This window comes from Conger conger, chromosome 18 (genome assembly GCF_963514075.1).
Source record: "Conger conger chromosome 18, fConCon1.1, whole genome shotgun sequence".
In the NCBI taxonomy this organism is placed as follows: domain Eukaryota; kingdom Metazoa; phylum Chordata; class Actinopteri; order Anguilliformes; family Congridae; genus Conger; species Conger conger.
In genome coordinates, this window is record NC_083777.1 from 16678825 (window position 1) to 16696668 (window position 17844).

A 17844-nucleotide genomic window follows, 5' to 3' on the forward strand; every position below is an offset into this window, starting at 1 on the left:
CCCGGTACCGGCGGCAAGAGCCTTCGAGAGCTGGAAAAATTTTAACTACAAATGGGTTTAATGTGAAGAAATTAATGTTTCCTCCATAACTCAAAAATGATAATCAGCCAGCAGAAGGACTCTCTGATTAATAACTGCTGGGTAAGTGTTCAGACATTTAGTTGAATGGAGTCAATATTACTTTAGTACAGAAAGCAACATTGCTCATTTAATTCCGCGGAAGACTAGGAGCAGTGGTGTGACGGCAGGGGCTTCCCATATTAATCTCCCACGTGTCAGGCCACCGCGTACCCCACAGACTGAAAACGCACAGAATGCCTGCCCGTTCTCCCGTTTCTCCAGTCCATTAGCACTCGCTGACAGGCTGCACCCAAACCGCTGGGCTATTTCAGGGCCAGACTGGAATAAGGGCTGATCAAGACCTGCTATTGGGAGGTGGGTGAGTGAGACAGAGTTATTCATGAATGAATTCTGAATTAATTACAATGCGCTGTGTGAATGAAAGGGACCTGGGTGTGGTGAGGGCTAGCGAAGAGAGGGGTGGGTTAGGGTGAGCGCGCGACCCAGCTTTGAGCCGGCATGGCCGTCTGGTTGCTGTGGCTGCAGCCAGCCTCCTTGTTAACATTCAGATCGACGCTTGTTCCCTTACTGTGCACCGGGACAGGGAGAAGCAGAGTCTCTGTGGGAGTTATCTGCTCCTGAAGCACACCCGGCCCCAGACTGTGAGTCCATGTCTGTGCCCACACCATCAGCACCGGTCGGGGGAGAGAAGGACGTGAGGTCGGTCGGTGGGGGCTTGAGGCATGCCTTGACTTCTTAAACTGCAGTTAACTTGTAGCAGTTTACCTACAGTCTGATAATTCACCTGTGTGGGTGGGTGCATGCATGGGGGGCTGCCTGCATTAAGCATGCACGCGAGCGTGTGTCAATGCCTGCAGGAATAGATGCACGTTAATATGATCTGTGTGCATGCAGATATGCAGTGCATCAGATTCCACTGCTCTCTGTGGAGATGTCTGCGCTTGTCACCATGGTCTCTGGTGAAGGCCATTTTCCCAGTGGTCTTAGTTCCACCGCTGTGCCGGCACTGAGACATCTGAACCGGAATATTCATTAGTCTCATGAAGAGTAAATGAAAATGAAGATTTCAGATGGAGGCAGAAGCTTCGGAATGCTCCTTGGTTTTCAATTAGCACTGAAGTCATTACTAAACAAGAACAGATGACTGTGTGTGTGTGTGTGTGTGTGTGTGTGCATGCATGTGAATGTGTGTGTGTGTGTGCGTGTGGGGGGCAGGAAAAGAACAAGATGTTTCTATATTTCAAAGAACAGGAGAGTAATGCAGGCTGGCGATACTATTAGTGGTCTTTTTATCAAGCATTTGACCAAAGTGAACACATTCACACACACAAAGACGACTAAAAACAACTCAAAAGGACCTGCCAGCAAGATGCCATAATGCAGCTCAGAGGGTCTGAATTGGTTTCAAGCATTCAATGTCTACTCTGAACTGAACTGACATACACATAAATAATGCTATACACAATACAACAGTGATACATAACAGAACATAACATACTGAACCATTTCAATTCAAAGGTAAGTGGTCACTTTGACGTATTGGATTGAAATTCCTTTACTAACCGACAATGACTGACACCTCGAGCCAATGGGGAATGGCTTTGGGTGGTTAGCAGTTCAGCTCTGTGCTACTGCATGTAGACAGCATGCATGTCATTACGTTCAGCTGAATAACCTGTGGCATGTGCTTTGTGAGCAGATGCTACAGAGTGAGTGTGTGTGTGTGTGAGTGTGTGTGAGTGAGTGAGTGAGTGTGTGTGAGTGTGTGTGTGTGTGAGTGAGTGAGTGAGTGAGTGAGTGAGTGAGTGAGTGAGTGTGTGAGTGAGTGAGTGAGAAAGTGTGAGAGTGAGTAAGAGAGAAAGTCTGTGTGTGAGTGTGTGTGAGTGAGTGAATGAATGAATGGGTGAGTGAGAGAATGTGTGAGTTTGTGTGTGTATGTGTGTGTGTAAGTGAGAGTGTCTGTGTGTGAGTGAATGAGTGAGTGAGTTTGTGTGTGTGTGTTTGAGTGTGTGAGTGAGTGAGTGAATGTGTGAGTGTGTGTGTATGTAAGTGAGAGAGAGTGTGTGTGTATGAGTGAGTGAGTGAGAAAGTGTGTGAGTTAGTGAGTGAGTTTGTGTGTGTGTGTTTGAGTGTGTGAGTGAGTGAATGTGTGAGTGTGTGTGTGTGTAAGTGAGAGAGTGTGTGTGTGTGTGTGTGTGTATGAGTGAGTGAGTGAGAAAGTGTGTGTGTAAGTGAGAGAGTGTGTGTGTGAGTGAGTGAATGGGTGAGCCAGGGGTCCAGTGTGGAGTCTCTCCTGCCCAAAATGTAACCTCCTTTAATGAAACATTACCCTTCTCCATCTCTCACACAGCTCCCTGTGATTGTTTGGATCAGATCTCCACCTGGCTGCCATTTAAAAACAAACGGCTGTTCCTGTTCTGTTAATGGCGACCGTCTGTGCTGTACAGAGAGAGGGCAGGACAGCAGTCTCTCCCCCGTCACACCGCGCTCTACTCTGATGATTTTAATCTAACAGGTTTTACTCAGCTGTTCTGTACATTTAATGCATCTGCTGTTGGGCCATTTCTCTCTTCTACCCATAAAACAAGGTTTGTTTCCAATGTGTTTCCTACATTTAATATCTTTAACAATGACTGAGGAAACGTCAATAAAATGTGATTAATTGTTTGTGTAATTAAGGCCCCTAAACAGTTCAATTACAAAGAAATGAATCTCACTAACTTGCATTGAATACCAATTTGTTCTTTTAGTGGGTGCAATTCAACATAAATATATTTGATTGAATACCTTTCTTTTTTCTGCACGACGCCCATCTATAACTGCCATAAACGCTTTACAACACGCACCTGTGCTAGGTGATGTCAAACACAGCACGGTATCCACTAAATAATGCGGCTCAATGTAACTTCAGTTGGACAAGGATTCATAGCGAGACCCTTTTCTGGGGATATAGTTGTAGTCTAGGTTTAGTCATTATACCTATGCAAAAAATCTGGAGCAATCAACATCCGGCCAAGGTGCAGTTTAAATAGGTGCATTCAGTCTGTGGCAGAGGACATGCAGTAACTATGCAGTCCTACAGATGCCCCCCCCGCCCCCGTTCAAGATATCTAAGACCTAGCTTGGCATGAAGAGGAAAAATTCCCTTCAATGTATTTATTTTTTTCTGAATAACAGGACAGCTGGTTTCAGCATGACACATGCACTTTTCCTCGTGCGGATAATGAAAAAGAGTTCCCGCCAGGGAGGTCGCCTAAGCACGAATTCAACAAAAGGCTCGCGTGGAGGCCGGCGTGTCCCCCCCTCCTGTCCCCCCCACCCCGTCTCCAAGCTGCCCCCTGGCACGCACGGTCAGGAGGGGGGAGGAATAAACAAATAAATACGGATAAAAGGCTCCACGTTTACAGGCAGAAATATCCTATCAGCTGTTGCGCGCGGTTAGCCAGTGAAACAGCCGGAACCTCTCTGTCTGCTGTGAGCTGGGCCCCCGGTTCCTGCCCAAGCGGACCTGGCCAGGTGCATGGCACCGTTTCAGACCAGCACATGTGGGTCACCAGCTGGCCCGGCTCAGGAAGGAGCTCTGCCAGAACCCTCCCCACCAGACCCGGCCCATGTGGCCCATGTATTTCACTGTGTGCGCTGGACACAAATAGCTCCACTGGAACAGGGGACGGTAGGCGCATATTTCTCTGCTCCGCTAAATACGCTTCAGTGTGGCAATAACATTAATTTGAGGAGAAAGGTAGCATTTTCCGAATTTGGCAATAACCAGTGCCGGCCTGTGTTTAGTTTTGCGATTATTAGCATAGATGTGTGAATAGTTGTGTGACTATTTACACAGACCTGTGTTCTATCCTGCGGTGTTAGGTTTTGCTCTGTTAATCCTCATTAGTGAGAATAAAACATTTTTGTATAGCTATGCTTTTTTATGAGGATCTAGCGTGAAATAAAAGCATTAGTATTCCAGTTTTTGCTTGGCGGCATTGAAAATGGGTGCATCCTCAGTTGTACGCAGGTGTTTGGAATGTCCACGTCAACCTGGAGCCACAGTAATGGCTGATTGCTTGCTTGCCCATGTCTAGAAATTGCCCATCTTAGCTCCAGTGAGTTACAGAGAAGACTCCTGTAAACCATGGACTGTAGAAAATACCAAGTGTCTGTGAAGTCACGCCCAGACTATGGGCTTGTGAATAAGCATTTTGAAACCGCAGAACTCAAGTTCAAGAGGGCAGGAGAGTGACACAATCTTTCCCTGATTCATCCACAAAGTGTAACTGCAAGTCTGGAAGCTCACACTATTATGTATTTGTTCATTGCAGTGTAATACCGCCTGCTTTTAAGAAGCCCATAGAACTTTACATATATATTCCCACATTCTAGGCGGCCCAATAGATCTGTCAAGGAATTGAATGTTTTAAAATCTCACAAGTTCTTCAAGTGAAACCTTGTCTCAGACTCTCCAATAGATGACACATCCGTTCCGATTTATTTCTCACACTCACACACACACACACACACACACACACCCGCCTTGCTGTGAGCAAGAAAAAGAAACACACACAAGCACTTCTGTCCTCACCTTCCCCTCCCTGCGCCATTCATCTCCTCTCATACACACAGAAGCCTTGTTAAATAATGCAGGCTCCGGCTGTAGCAGACCTGAAAATAAAACAGGCTCCGCTAGTCTGCTGCTCTCCTTCACCTTGACGTCGCCCCGACCTCTCTTAAATCTGAAACTCCGGAGCAGCCAGGGGGAAACTGCCACTCTCGCTCCCGGCTGAAGGGAAAATCGTAAACGGCCAGTTGGACCGTGCTGCCTGAAACCTGATATAAATTTCTATGAGAGCGCCTGTGCCTTTTTCGAACAGGGCCTTCTTAGGAGTGTGACACCTGTCGTGCCGTGCACCGAGGTGTTCTGTGAGTTTGCGGTTCTCAAGTGCCGGGGATTTCAGGTGCTTATTCGATGTCCTTCAATGCCCTGCATTACCTCATCCCGGTGCGACAGTCCTCAAATATCTGTCCATTTCTCTGTGGCTGTTTATATGGGCTAATCCATCGTGTATGAATGGATCTTTGCCACAGGCTCTCATCTCTGAAGAGTACTACAGCTTAAGTGCACACAGAGAACTCAAAGTTCAGGTCAAAGGTCATTCCACTCCAGATGAGATGCCCCTGCTTAGACATCAGCAGTTAAAAAGCACAGATAGCTGATACTGAAGGAGGGAGGGAGTGCAAAAGAGAGTGAGAGGGAGGGAGAGTGAGAGTGAGAGTGAGAGAAGTATCATAAGCTAATTAGCCATTAGCTCTTAATCCATTGGCACAGACCACTGGGAGTTTGTACAGGAAAAGCTGTCCAATATCTAGCAAAAGCTGATCCACATGACCAAAGAAAATTCTACCCCCCGCCCCCTCTGTGGCTGGGGTACAAAAACAGAGCTGAAACTGGGCTCAGACTGCTGGGTTTAAATGTTATTACAGCAGAGATAACGGCATTAAAACTCACCCCTTATCTCCCCAGTATCTCTCCCCAGTGGCATTTTAACACCTTATAAACAGGCTGCTTCCTTTTATAGTGAATAGCAACCCTTAACTCTCGTCTGGTCTGATTTCATTGAATCGTTTGATTTGTGAATTACAGTATTATCAAATATTATATGGAAGAACCGGTCAGCCTAAGAGACAAGAGAAGATTAATTTGCGTTTAATCTCTGGAGGTGAAGTTAGATCAGCTAATGGACTTTTAAGAGGATGAACTTGAGCTATTCTTGCCTGTGGCAAGTGTTTTAATGCTCAAGTATTAATATTTGATTGGTTCCTGATTATTGTCAAAGCAGCAATAAAATTCTGAAAAAAAAGCGCAGTAACATTAGTGAGAACAACGAGGTCTAACTTTTTACAGTCAATCATCCACCCAGATTAAATATGAATATAAAACTCAAGAAAAAATGTTTGCACTCACTTCAAAAGTGGCTGTTTCCACCATGTATGTGTCTGACTGCAGGCATAGTGCACTAGGAGAAATATGGAATATTTAATAATAGATAAACAGAAGTGCCAGCCGGCGAAAGGCCACGCAGAGGGCAGAAGAGCACTCCCCGATGACCATATTCTCAAACAGCCTCTTTCAATCCACTCAGTACTTACTGCCTTCGTAATTCCTCAGTGTCCACTATAGCTGATGGGTCAACAGAAATTCCTGCTCAAAATGGCTGCCGTGAATCACAAAGCCAGGCGCTACAGTATTACTGCCAGTTTCTCCATTCACCAGACAACTTTTGAGGCCCAGAGATTAATAAAGACTTTACACAGGCTAGCTAATACAAATTCCGTTATTTATTTTGTTCCAGACTGAACCTTCGCCGCACTATACGGTTCATAATAAACAGAAGGATTCTGAAACACTTTATTTCAATGGTTTTGAATTGTAATGAGGCACATTGGCATGCAGATGCACACATAGTATATAGCAGTAATGCCGTCCCCTCAGAATCAAGGATTAATCCAAGCAATGGGAAATCAGACAGAGAAAGACGATTTTGAGACGAGGATTTTATGTGAAAGGATTTTATGAGCCATATTTCACAGCATCCCACAGCAAAGTTGTGTGAATGATCTGGGTTTAAATAGAAAGTCATGGCCAAAAATGCGTGTCTTCGGTGCATTGTATTGGCAGCTTTATAGAAGGCATTCCCCTCTCAGTTCTAACATTAGTCAACACAGATTTGAGCAGAATATATTTCAGAAGTGTTTACGCATAAAAGACGAGGAAATAAAGGGATGGAGAACAGGGCACAGTGAAACATCTATGCATTTCAAATGTCTTTTGTTTACTGTCCACAGGCTTTGTTCTGTAGGAAAATGAGGAAATTCATTGCATTGTCATGCAGAGGTGAGGAAATAATTACTACATTACAATGAGATATTTGCAAAGAAAGACTTCCTTGCCTGGAGACTGGGTTTTTATGGCCTGCTCTAATTGGTTTGGTCTTTTGAGTGCACGTAAAATGAGAAATCCAGGGGAAATTCATGACTGAACGGGACCGGGAGCCAAGCCCGTTCCGAGCGGTGAGGAGAACGCGGGGGTTAGCGCTAGCGCTCCGAACACACCGGACTGCAGCAGCGCCGCGGGGTAGCGCGCTAACGGCGGCGCGATCACGGCTGGACCCGCGGTGCGTTAACTGGCCGAAGCTTGTTCAGGAGCGATCGGCGCAGGCGTAGGAGCAGAGAGGGGGGAACGGGCGGGGGGACGGGGCGTTTACCCCGCCGCAGTGCACGGGACACAGGAGGAGGGCCACGTGTCTCTGCAGCAGCGTCTCGCAGTCCGTTAGACCGGTCTGTTCGGTGCGGCGCACATGGCTGCCTCTCGTCCGTGCCTGGAGGGGCGGTGCTCTGCCCACCGCTCAGACTGCCGGTCACGCACACCAGGCACGCCGGGGTCCATCTGTCCGCGTCAGGGCCCGGGTCGTCACGACGACCCCGCCGCTGCCACACAGCCGCACGACAAGCATGACTGTGTCTGCGTGGGAGAGAGGGCTCTGCATTAATCCCACACCGCGCTCAGTTCCACAAGAGCAATGATCAGGGAGGGAGGCTGCAGTAGTGTAGGGTTCAGGGCCAGGGGTATATGATGTGGTCGTGTAGACTGCAGCGTCCAGGGCCGAGGGTATAGGGTGTGGTAGTGTAGAGTACAGCACTCAGGGTCTAGGGTATAGGGTGTGGTCGTGTAGAGTACAGCGCTCAGGGTCTAGGGTATAGGGTGTGGTTGTGTAGAGTACAGCGCTCAGGGTCTAGGGTATAGGGTGTGGTTGTGTAGGGTCCAGGGCCAAGGGTATAGGGTGTGGTAGTGTTGTGTAGGATTCATGTCCAAGGGTATAGGGTGTGGTAGTGTAGTATAGGGTTTAGGGCCTAGGGTATAGGGTGTGGTTGTGTAGAGTACAGCGCTCAGGGCCTAGAGTATAGGGTGTGGTTGTGTAGAGTACAGCGCTCAGGGCCTAGGGTATAGGGTGTGGTAGTGTAGTATAGGGTTTAGGGCCTAGGGTATAGGGTGTGGTAGTGTAGTATAGGGTTTAGGGCCTAGGGTATAGGGTGTGATAGTGTACTGTAGGTCCAGGGCCCAGGGTATAGGGTGTGGTAGTGTAGTATAGGGTTTAGGGCCCAGGGTATAGGGTGTGATAGTGTAGTGTAGGTCCAGGGCCTAGGGTATAGGGTGTGGTAGTGTAGTATAGGGTTTAGGGCCTAGGGTATAGGGCCTGACTGTATATACAGTGGATGCATAACTGCTGCACTTTGCTGGCCCTGGTCTCGACAGCATCAGTAAGCACGAGAGCAGCCGATGGGACACTGCTCATGATTTCACCTTGCTGCAAATTCACCGTAGTACCACTAGCCTTATCCCACAGTCCCACCGTCAGGAGGGGGTGTAACAGGAGTCTCCCGTTCTGCTGATGCGGCATTCAATAAAGCAGCTCCAGAAAGCATATGGAACATCTGGTATCCAAATGCAATCAAAATAACTAGAGCCCTGTGGTCATATTTTACAGGTCTGACATCTGGGATGCCTGCTTACTGGATAATCAAAAAAAAAAAAAGGTTGTTCTGCGGTCACAGCACATCTCAAAGACGATTCACGGGTCTTGGCAGCCTGCCCACGCTTTCCTGGGGGTTATCCTACAAACACCAGCCCAGCCCACCCTCTACAGCTCACATCACTGACAGCAGAGAACCACCCACTTCACCATCAGCCACCTAGGCTACATCAGCACCGTCATCCGTGCACACTACACCCACGCGTCACTATCTACCCATCCATAGCCCGGTAAGTCACGCCGACACCTGCGTCTCCTACCTCATCTGTACCCGCACGGTACCCGCCCACGCCCACGTGACACAGTGTTCACCACCTGTCCTACTCTACCCGTGGAACTACACAAGAGACGGAGGCATCGCTTTTGATACGACGAGCATTCGCTTCTGCAGCGCTGCACACCCACACGCGCACACACACACGGAAAACACGAAACAAAAAAAACACACATCTGTCACAGCGGCCTCATCCGCTCCAGTTGCAGAAGTGAATTCTCCCGCAAGACGAACTTCAAAGAGAATTCAATTGGACATGAATCAATACCACAGTTAAAGCAGCACCCATTCTCACAAATAATCTATGAAAGGAGATAAATAAAGAAATAAATACACAGGCAAATGCAGGGAAGAAAATGTGTGCCACTCCTTCATAGTTATAGTGGAGTATAATGCATATTCATTCACCTCCACATTGAACACACATAAATGGTTTAATGCATCAAGTGCGATTTCCTGCTGAACATAATGGCGCAAGCTCCACGTGTGGCTACAGCAGTGTGCCTCTCATATTTCTGAATTCATTTGTTTGCATTTTATTTCTTTCCCCTACTCATTTTCAGGCAAGGAAAAAAAAAAAACTTTCTGCTCTAGTAAGGAAAGCAGATCCCTGGGGAACTTCCATTTGGAAGTTTAAGTTCGGAACTTTTGGCACAGACCTGAAAAAAAATCCCTTTAAGGGTGTAACATGACATACTTGGGGCGTTAGATATTCCTACAGAAAGTTCCAGATTCCTGCAGACTGTGTAAACAGAAATATCCTCTGGCAGAGAAAGCTAGACAACCCTCTGCAGACACCAATGCACAGCCAACTGATAGCAAAACAATGTACTTTTTGGATTCATAAATGCATTATCAGACAAAGAATATTGTCCATCTTAGAAATTACAGTTTCTCTCCATTTAATATTATGTAACTGTATCCTGGCAGCTCCATAGAGGCCCTCTAAGTGATAACCTATGAAAGTAATTATGATCCATGTGCAGAAGAAAGGGAAATTGATACGACTGGTTTGATCTATGAAAGCACCAAACCAAAACTCATCCTCCAAGCATGGCAAATAGGTAGTCTAAGTCCAGAAACTACTCACTCAGGGCTCGGGTATAGGGTGTGGTAGTATAGTGTAGGGTCCAGGGCCTAGGGTATAGGGTAATGTAGTGTAGGGTCCAGGGCCTAGGGTATAGGGTAATGTAGTGTAGGGTCCAGGGCCTAGGGTATAGGGTATGGTTGTGTAGTGTATGGTACAGGGCCTAGGGTATAGGGTATAGGGTATAGGGTATAGGGTGAGTTAGAGTAGTGTATGGTCCAGGGCCTAGGGTATAGGGTGGGGTAGTATAGTGTATGGTCCAGGGCCTAGGGTATAGGGTAATGTAGTGTAGGGTTCAGGGCCTAGCGTATAGGGTAGTGTAGTGTAGGGTTCAGGGCCTAGGGTATAGGGTAATGTAGTGTAGGGTCCAGGGCCTAGGGTATAGGGTAATGTAGTGTAGGGTCCAGGGCCTAGGGTATAGGGTGTGTTAGATTAGTGTATGGTCCAGGGCCTAGGGTATAGGGTGTGGTAGTATAGTGTATGGTCCAGGGCCTAGGGTATAGGGTGTGGTAGTATAGTGTAGGGTCCAGGGCCTAGGGTATAGGGCAATGTAGTGTAAGGTCCAGGGCCTAGGGTATAGGGTGTGTTAGATTAGCGTATGGTCCAGGGCCTAGGGTATAGGGTGTGTTAGATTAGTGTATGGTCCAGGGCCTAGGGTATAGGTTGTGGTAGTATAGTGTAGGGTTCAGGGCCTAGGGTATAGGGTGTGTTACAGTAGTGTATGGTCCAGGGCCTAGGGCCTAGGGTATAGGGTGTGGTAGTATAGTGTAGGGTCCAGGGCCAAGGGTATAGCCTATGGAAGGCTGCTGCTCCAGGTGGAGTGTTACCTGCAGGCCCCATGGTGGTGGATCAGGGTGCTTATTTACGCTTTGTTCTTGGCCTGTTGTGACTCCTCTAAAACACGCCATGGCTCATTGAGACTGGGCTGTCTGCACTCACTGCTTGTAAATGCAACACTTTGACATGGAAGGGCGGGTATTAAGAGCATCGTTTACAGTCGGGAATGTTGCCAGCTGGAGAGATTACTAGGTGTGCTAGCAGCCTTTATTATTTATTATCACTTCATTTTTTGTGTAATTACATTACAGTTGCTTGGAAGTAGTATTTGGTCTGTAATTTCTGTATTTCTGTGGTCTGCATACACAGACACATGCACATATACTTCAGAAGGCAGGCTAACCTGTGTGTGTGTGTGTGTGTGTGTGTGTGTGTTTGAAGACCCCACAGTTACAATATTTTACATGGCTACTTATCTACCATAGTGAGCAGTGTGTCACACTTGACACATTATACACTGCCTAAAGTGTGTTCACGAATATGATTTTAGAATTATTATCCAGAGCTGTACTGGCTTGTGAAATCTCTTCTTGCTCTGCTCCAGTCCTGTCCCTGAATCTGAAATGTTTCGTAACAATATGACACTTCAGCCCACACCCCACTGGCCTGCTGTTTGTTATATAGGCTCAGAAACATGCACACACACATACAAACCAGCACACATACTGTATTCACACACAATTTTTTCTACATTCATACTATTGCAATTATGGTGGCTATAGTAACTATAGTAGAACTGTAGTGACAAGGGCCTGTGTTTCAACAAGTGCAGCTGGTCAGTCTCTCAGTGGTTAGACCGTGCGAGGGCTGGTGTTAGCTCTCCCCCTAGCTCTCTGAGAGTCTGGCCTATTAATGCTCATCTCTGCAGTTGCCAGGGAAACCAGGGTGCTGACAAAGGCTGAAGGACACAGTTGTTGCTGCACAGGTGCTAGGGGAAGTTGTGTCTCTGAAAGAATGTGTGGGTGTGTGTGAGAGAGTGTGTGTGTGTGTGTACAATTTCAGCACAGATTACATTAAAAAACCCTATATCCAACCCTGGGGCTTGGATATAAGCTAAAACAGTCTTGACAGAGAGCTGTGTCCAGTACCAGTCAACCAGAAGGACTCATGCTGAGCCCAGAGAAGCCTGGCTCTGATCCAGCCTAGGAGAGACAACCTCTCAGGCCCTCAATCTGTAAACTGCACCGTTTGTAAGAAAACAGTTTTCCAAATGGATAAACGGGAAATCACACAATCCATTACAGTAAACAAATAGATGCCGATTGATTTCAGACCCCCTGTGGCTGAAAAATAAAAACTATAAACACAAGCTTGTCTGGATGAAAGCACATTATAACCTTTGAGAGAGCGGGCAATGCAAAACATTTTAACATTTTGCCTGTTAAACAAAAGACAGCCTATCAATACAGTAATCAATACATTCTTTGATGGTAATATACTGCCCACCCCCCACCACCCTCCATAAAAACAAATACAGATACATTAAAATGAAAAAGAAAAATGCCTCCATGCATTCCATTCCGTGCACTGGGAGAGAATTGCGTTCAATCTTGGCTGTTGTCAGCCCCGGTCATTTCCAGTGAAAGGTGGCGGAATAATGGAATCACAGGAAGAATAACTCACACGGGTGAGATTTTCCTTTTTACTTCTCCTGATTCCATTCCACGCAAAGCCTTTGAATTAACCCCCACGCTTAATGATTCAGTCTGACCTTACCCAGGTTTAATAGAATAATAAATGACCTGATCTTATCAGAGCGGCAGTGGGGAACTGAGTCACCAGGGAGACGTGATTTTCCTACCTCACACCTCTGGTGAAGGCACGCCGGAATGTCTGCTGTTTTCCCGTCCGTCCGGCCGGAGTACTCCCAGCCTACCTGCCCCACCTGAGTAACCCCGCCCCCAGGCCACAGGGTGTCAGTATGGGGAGAGTCCCGTGACTGACTGAACGAGCACCCAAACCATTCCCTGCCAAATAAGGAAGTGGAGTTTTTAAAAGAGGAGTCGAGAGGTGCCAAGGACAGTGTTTTACGATACTGTCATTTCTTTCTCTCTCCTACACCTCCAGATGAAGACATCAATCTCGCGGCTGGGAGTGACTACGGCAATTAAGTCCCCGCCTTACAATACTGCCATGACCGTGGAGCTGGGCCAGGGACCGACAGTGAGCCTGGCACTGCACTGTGGAAAAACAATAACACAGAACAATAAAAGGCCCAGAGATAAATTCTGCTGAGGTTAAGGGACATCATTGTGCTCAGGTTGGGGGGTGGGGGTTAAAGATGGGAATGAGGGTTACGGCAGCTGTCCTAAAGACATACTGGAGGAGCCGTGGAAGAGGAAGAGGCTGGGGCCCACTGTGTATCCTGTAGCAGGAGACAATCCCCCCCTGGAGAAATGTAGGGTCAAGGGCCCAACGGCTGTGCGGATCTTATTGTGGCTACACTGGGATTCGAACCAACGACCTTGCGTGTCCCGGTCATGTACCTAAACCACTGCACTACACGCCACCCGTATCCAGTGAAATACCTCACAGGACCTTAGTGTGTGTCCAGTTAAATAACCCACTGGACCTCAGTGTACGTCCAGTTAAATACCTCACTGGACCTTTGTGTGTGTCCAGTTAAATAACGCACTGGACCTCAGTGTACGTCCAGTTAAATACCTCACTGGACCTTTGTGTGTCCAGTTAAATAACGCACTGGACTTCAGTGTACGTCCAGTTAAATAACGCACTGGACTTCAGTGTACGTCCAGTTAAATACCTCACTGGACCTTAGTGTGTGTCCAGTTAAATAACGCACTGGACCTCAGTGTACGTCCAGTTAAATACCTCACTGGACCTTAGTGTGTGTCCAGTTAAATAACGCACTGGACTTCAGTGTACGTCCAGTTAAATACCTCACTGGACCTTTGTGTGTGTCCAGTTAAATAACGCACTGGACCTCAGTGTACGTCCAGTTAAATACCTCACTGGACCTTTGTGTGTGTCCAGTTAAATAACGCACTGGACCTCAGTGTACGTCCAGTTAAATACCTCACTGGACCTTTGTGTGTGTCCAGTTAAATAACGCACTGGACCTCAGTGTACGTCCAGTTAAATAACACACTGGACCTTTGTGTGTGTCCAGTTAAATAACGCACTGGACCTCAGTGTACGTCCAGTCAAATAACACACTGGACCTTTGTGTGTGTCCAGTTAAATAACGCACTGGACCTCAGTGTACGTCCAGTTAAATACCTCACTGGACCTTAGTGTGTGTCCAGTTAAATAATGCACTGGACCTCAGTGTACGTCCAGTCAAATAACACACTGGACCTTTGTGTGTGTCCAGTTAAATAACGCACTGGACCTCAGTGTACGTCCAGTTAAATACCTCACTGGACCTTAGTGTGTGTCCAGTTAAATAACGCACTGGACCTCAGTGTACGTCCAGTTAAATAACTCACTGGACCTTTGTGTGTGTCCAGTTAAATAATGCACTGGACCTCAGTGTGCATCCAGTGAACTAATGCACTGGACCTTAGTGCGTGTCCAGTTAAATAACATACTGGACCTCAGTGTACGTCCAGTTAAATACCTCACTGGACCTTAGTGCGTGTCCAGTTAAATAACATACTGGACCTCGGTGTGTATCCAGTGAACTAATGCACAGGACCTTAGTGTGTGTCCAGTGAAATAATGCACTGGACCTTAGTGTGTGACCTTAGTGTGTATTTGACTAAATACAAAAACGCTGTAATAATAAATCTTTGTGTATCTATTTGGTTAAAAAAAATTCTGGACCTTAGCAACACATCCAGCTAAGCAGCACACTGGGCCTCAGCGTGTATGTGGTGAAATAACAAGCTGGACATGGTATTGCATCCGGTTAAACCACACACTGGACTTCATAGTGTATCTATCCAGTAAAATAACACACTGGGCCTTGATGCACCGCTGGTTAAATAATGCACTGCACCTCAGTGTGAAATCAGAGATGTAACACGATGTGCCGGCAGTGTGCAACGCGTCAACGCGTGTTTTCAGAAGCCTTCCTCCACTTTATTCCCCGGCACTCTAATCCCGTTCAGTCTCAGAGGCGCGGCACCTCCCAGCAAACCAGCCCGCATTCTGCTCATTACAACGGCCAGACCGAGAATCAGAGCCAGCCTGACAGCATCTCAGCCTCCGCCCGCGGAAGCCAAACACACGCATGCGGAGAAGAAGCAGCATTCCCTCCTCTGCGTGTCGGGAGAAAGCTCTACAGCGGGAAGCGCAAAAAAAAGAGAAGAAAAAAAAAGTTACAGAAGGCCGCGTTTAATATTCTACCTGGTTTCCATGGAGACGGTTCCTGCAGCCTACAGTGGGATTGTATTGATGATGCGCTGCACTGTAGCCCGTCGCAAGCTTCCTCCTGTTCCTCCCGCTCCCTCTGCTGCGATCATTACCAAAGTAGCTGCTCTCAGCTTTAAATGTTGATGAGCAGCTGAACACACTCACTCAAGGCACTACTGCGACACTGATAGTGTGTTCACTGTGCACAACTGAACCAACAAAGATGCTGCGTTCATTGTGTGAAACTGAAACAACACAGATACTGTCAGTATTCATTATATAATAGTGAACCAACACTGCTACGCAACACAAACACTGAGCCGGCATGGCTACCTACAATAGTCAGTGCATCAATACAGCAATTTAACACAAATAGCCTACACACACACACTGCACAAACATTGCTACCTACTATAGTCAGTGCATCAACACAGCAATTTAACACACATACATACACACACACACACACACACACACACACACATACACACACACACTGCACAAACATAGCTACCTACTATATTCACTGAATGGAAAACAGAGATTTATCAAAAACTGCACCAACATACTGAAGCTACCTACTATAGTCACTGCATGAAACGTGATTTATCATACACTGCACCAAGATAGCTACCAACTATATTCACTGCATTAAAACAGTGATTTATCACACACTGCACCAACATAGTTACCTACTATTGTCACTGCATGAAAACAGTATTTTTTCACACACACACACACTGCACCAACATACTGGAGCAAAACCTATTTTGTGACAATCAGACAGTACGGAGATTGACCCAGAACCAGAAGCAAACTAAAATGAAGGCAAGAGCAGTGTGTGCTTGAAGCGGGAGGGACAGGTCCGCAGGGTCCGGGAAGTCAGTGACCCCACGGTTTCCGACAGTAGTCTCCTTCAGAGAGGAAAGGAGACAGGAAACGAGACAATGCTGCTTTGGAAGGGTATTATTGTCAGCGGAGACTGAAGTGCGTTATTCTTCTGGTGGCCACGTACACACAAGGCACTGCATAACGGCCCTGCGGTTCTGAGAGGTCGTGCTTGAAATTGATTTCCCAGACGATGGGGCCAGATTGCAGGGATTCTGCTGGGAGCAGAGGGTCAGGCCAGGTCTCAGATTGGACACCTGACCGAGGGGAAGGGGTACGCTTCAAAAACCGCTCTTAAGCGCCGGCAGTTTACCCGCGGTTTCAAGATTCCACATATCCAAGGGAAAAGGATTACAACTCCCACAAAATGTTATGTAAATTACCAGTAAAAAAAGCATACAACAAACAGTAAGGTGGGTAGAGTGACCATGTTCGCTAAAACATAACCAACAGTCAACCAGCCAAACGCAACCCTAAAAAGCTGCTTTCCAGGGAACAGCGCTCCCGTTGCCCCTGCATATGTCACGTTCCACATTTGCGTTCCCGTATCTCGCTCTCCGCTGGGCACGTGACGTCGTCAGAGGCGTTGTTAGAAGCGGCTCGTTAATAAGGAGATGGAGATTAATGACACAGCCGGCTCCGTGAGCACGCCCTGTCACCCAGAGCAGGCCTGACAGCATCCTTACTCAATGGCAACGGAAATTATCCCAGGGTCACGTGACCGATAAACAGAACCGGGAATGCGTTACGAGGCCACAGATTATACCAGGTCCGGAGGGCGAGGGGCTTTATGTCTATGTACATGCTAATAGTGAACGCTGCCCTGCTTATCACTGCCGGTGTGCATTAGCTGTGGGCGCAGTGGGGCAGAGTGTTCGCCGCTGTTGTTTGTCGATTCCTTATTGAGAGGAGAAGGGATCTGTGTGTAAGAAATCCAGTTTACTTCAGCCTCCGAGAGCACTGCACCTTATAAATCACCAGCGTGACATTCCACATTTATTCAGAAACCAAGCTGTCAGGGTAATTGATAGTTACAGTGACTGGGTGGTGAATTTCAACAATATGGAGTCCTGGTGCCGGGTTTCAGAGCGCAGCCGGTGGTGGATTTCAACGGCGGGCGCCGGGAGCGGTGGTCAGTTTCATCGATGAGCACCGCGATTGGAGGAGACGTCTAACTGAGCCGTGAGGTGAAAACCTTTAGGGAGGGCAGTAACGGGAGGGATGTGTGGAAGGCGGAAGATATTTCAAGGGCAATTAGGAGAGAATGGTTTGGGGCCTACATGTGCTAATAATATTATGAGGTTAGAGTGGCCTGCAAGCAGGGCTGGTTCTTGGCAGAGGTGATAAGGGTAGCTGCCGAAGGCACCAATTCATGACCGTTCCCCACCACCACTACCCCAGTGAACAATCTCAATCACCCAGCAGTCCACAATTTCGATCGTTCCCCCGCCCCCACCCAATCAACCCCCCCAAGAAACCAAAAGGATGGGTAGAGGCTTGCCTGTCTGTAAGAATAACAGGGCTACTGACACAGCACCTCCCAGTTTAGCTCGGAGATGGTAACAAGCAGGACAATAACGGAGTGCGAAAATTATGCAGCTCGGTATGCCTTCCACATATTGACTTAAGTGTACTGAGGGAAATGAATAGTGTGATATAGTTGACCTTTCTATGCCTTTTGTGCTATATTGGGAACAGGAAAAAGCAAGGTAATGGACAAAATAAACTAATAAATACATTAATTAATTCATAAATAAATGAAACAAACAAACAAA

The 17844-nt window shown here is 47.1% G+C and overlaps 1 protein-coding gene across 1 annotated transcript in view; it reads right to left on the bottom strand.

The window, feature by feature from the left end:
• The window catches only part of LOC133118707 (pro-neuregulin-3, membrane-bound isoform-like), a 229506-nt gene that overhangs the window by 41707 nt on the left and 169955 nt on the right, over positions 1 to 17844 (bottom strand). The window lies entirely within an intron of this gene.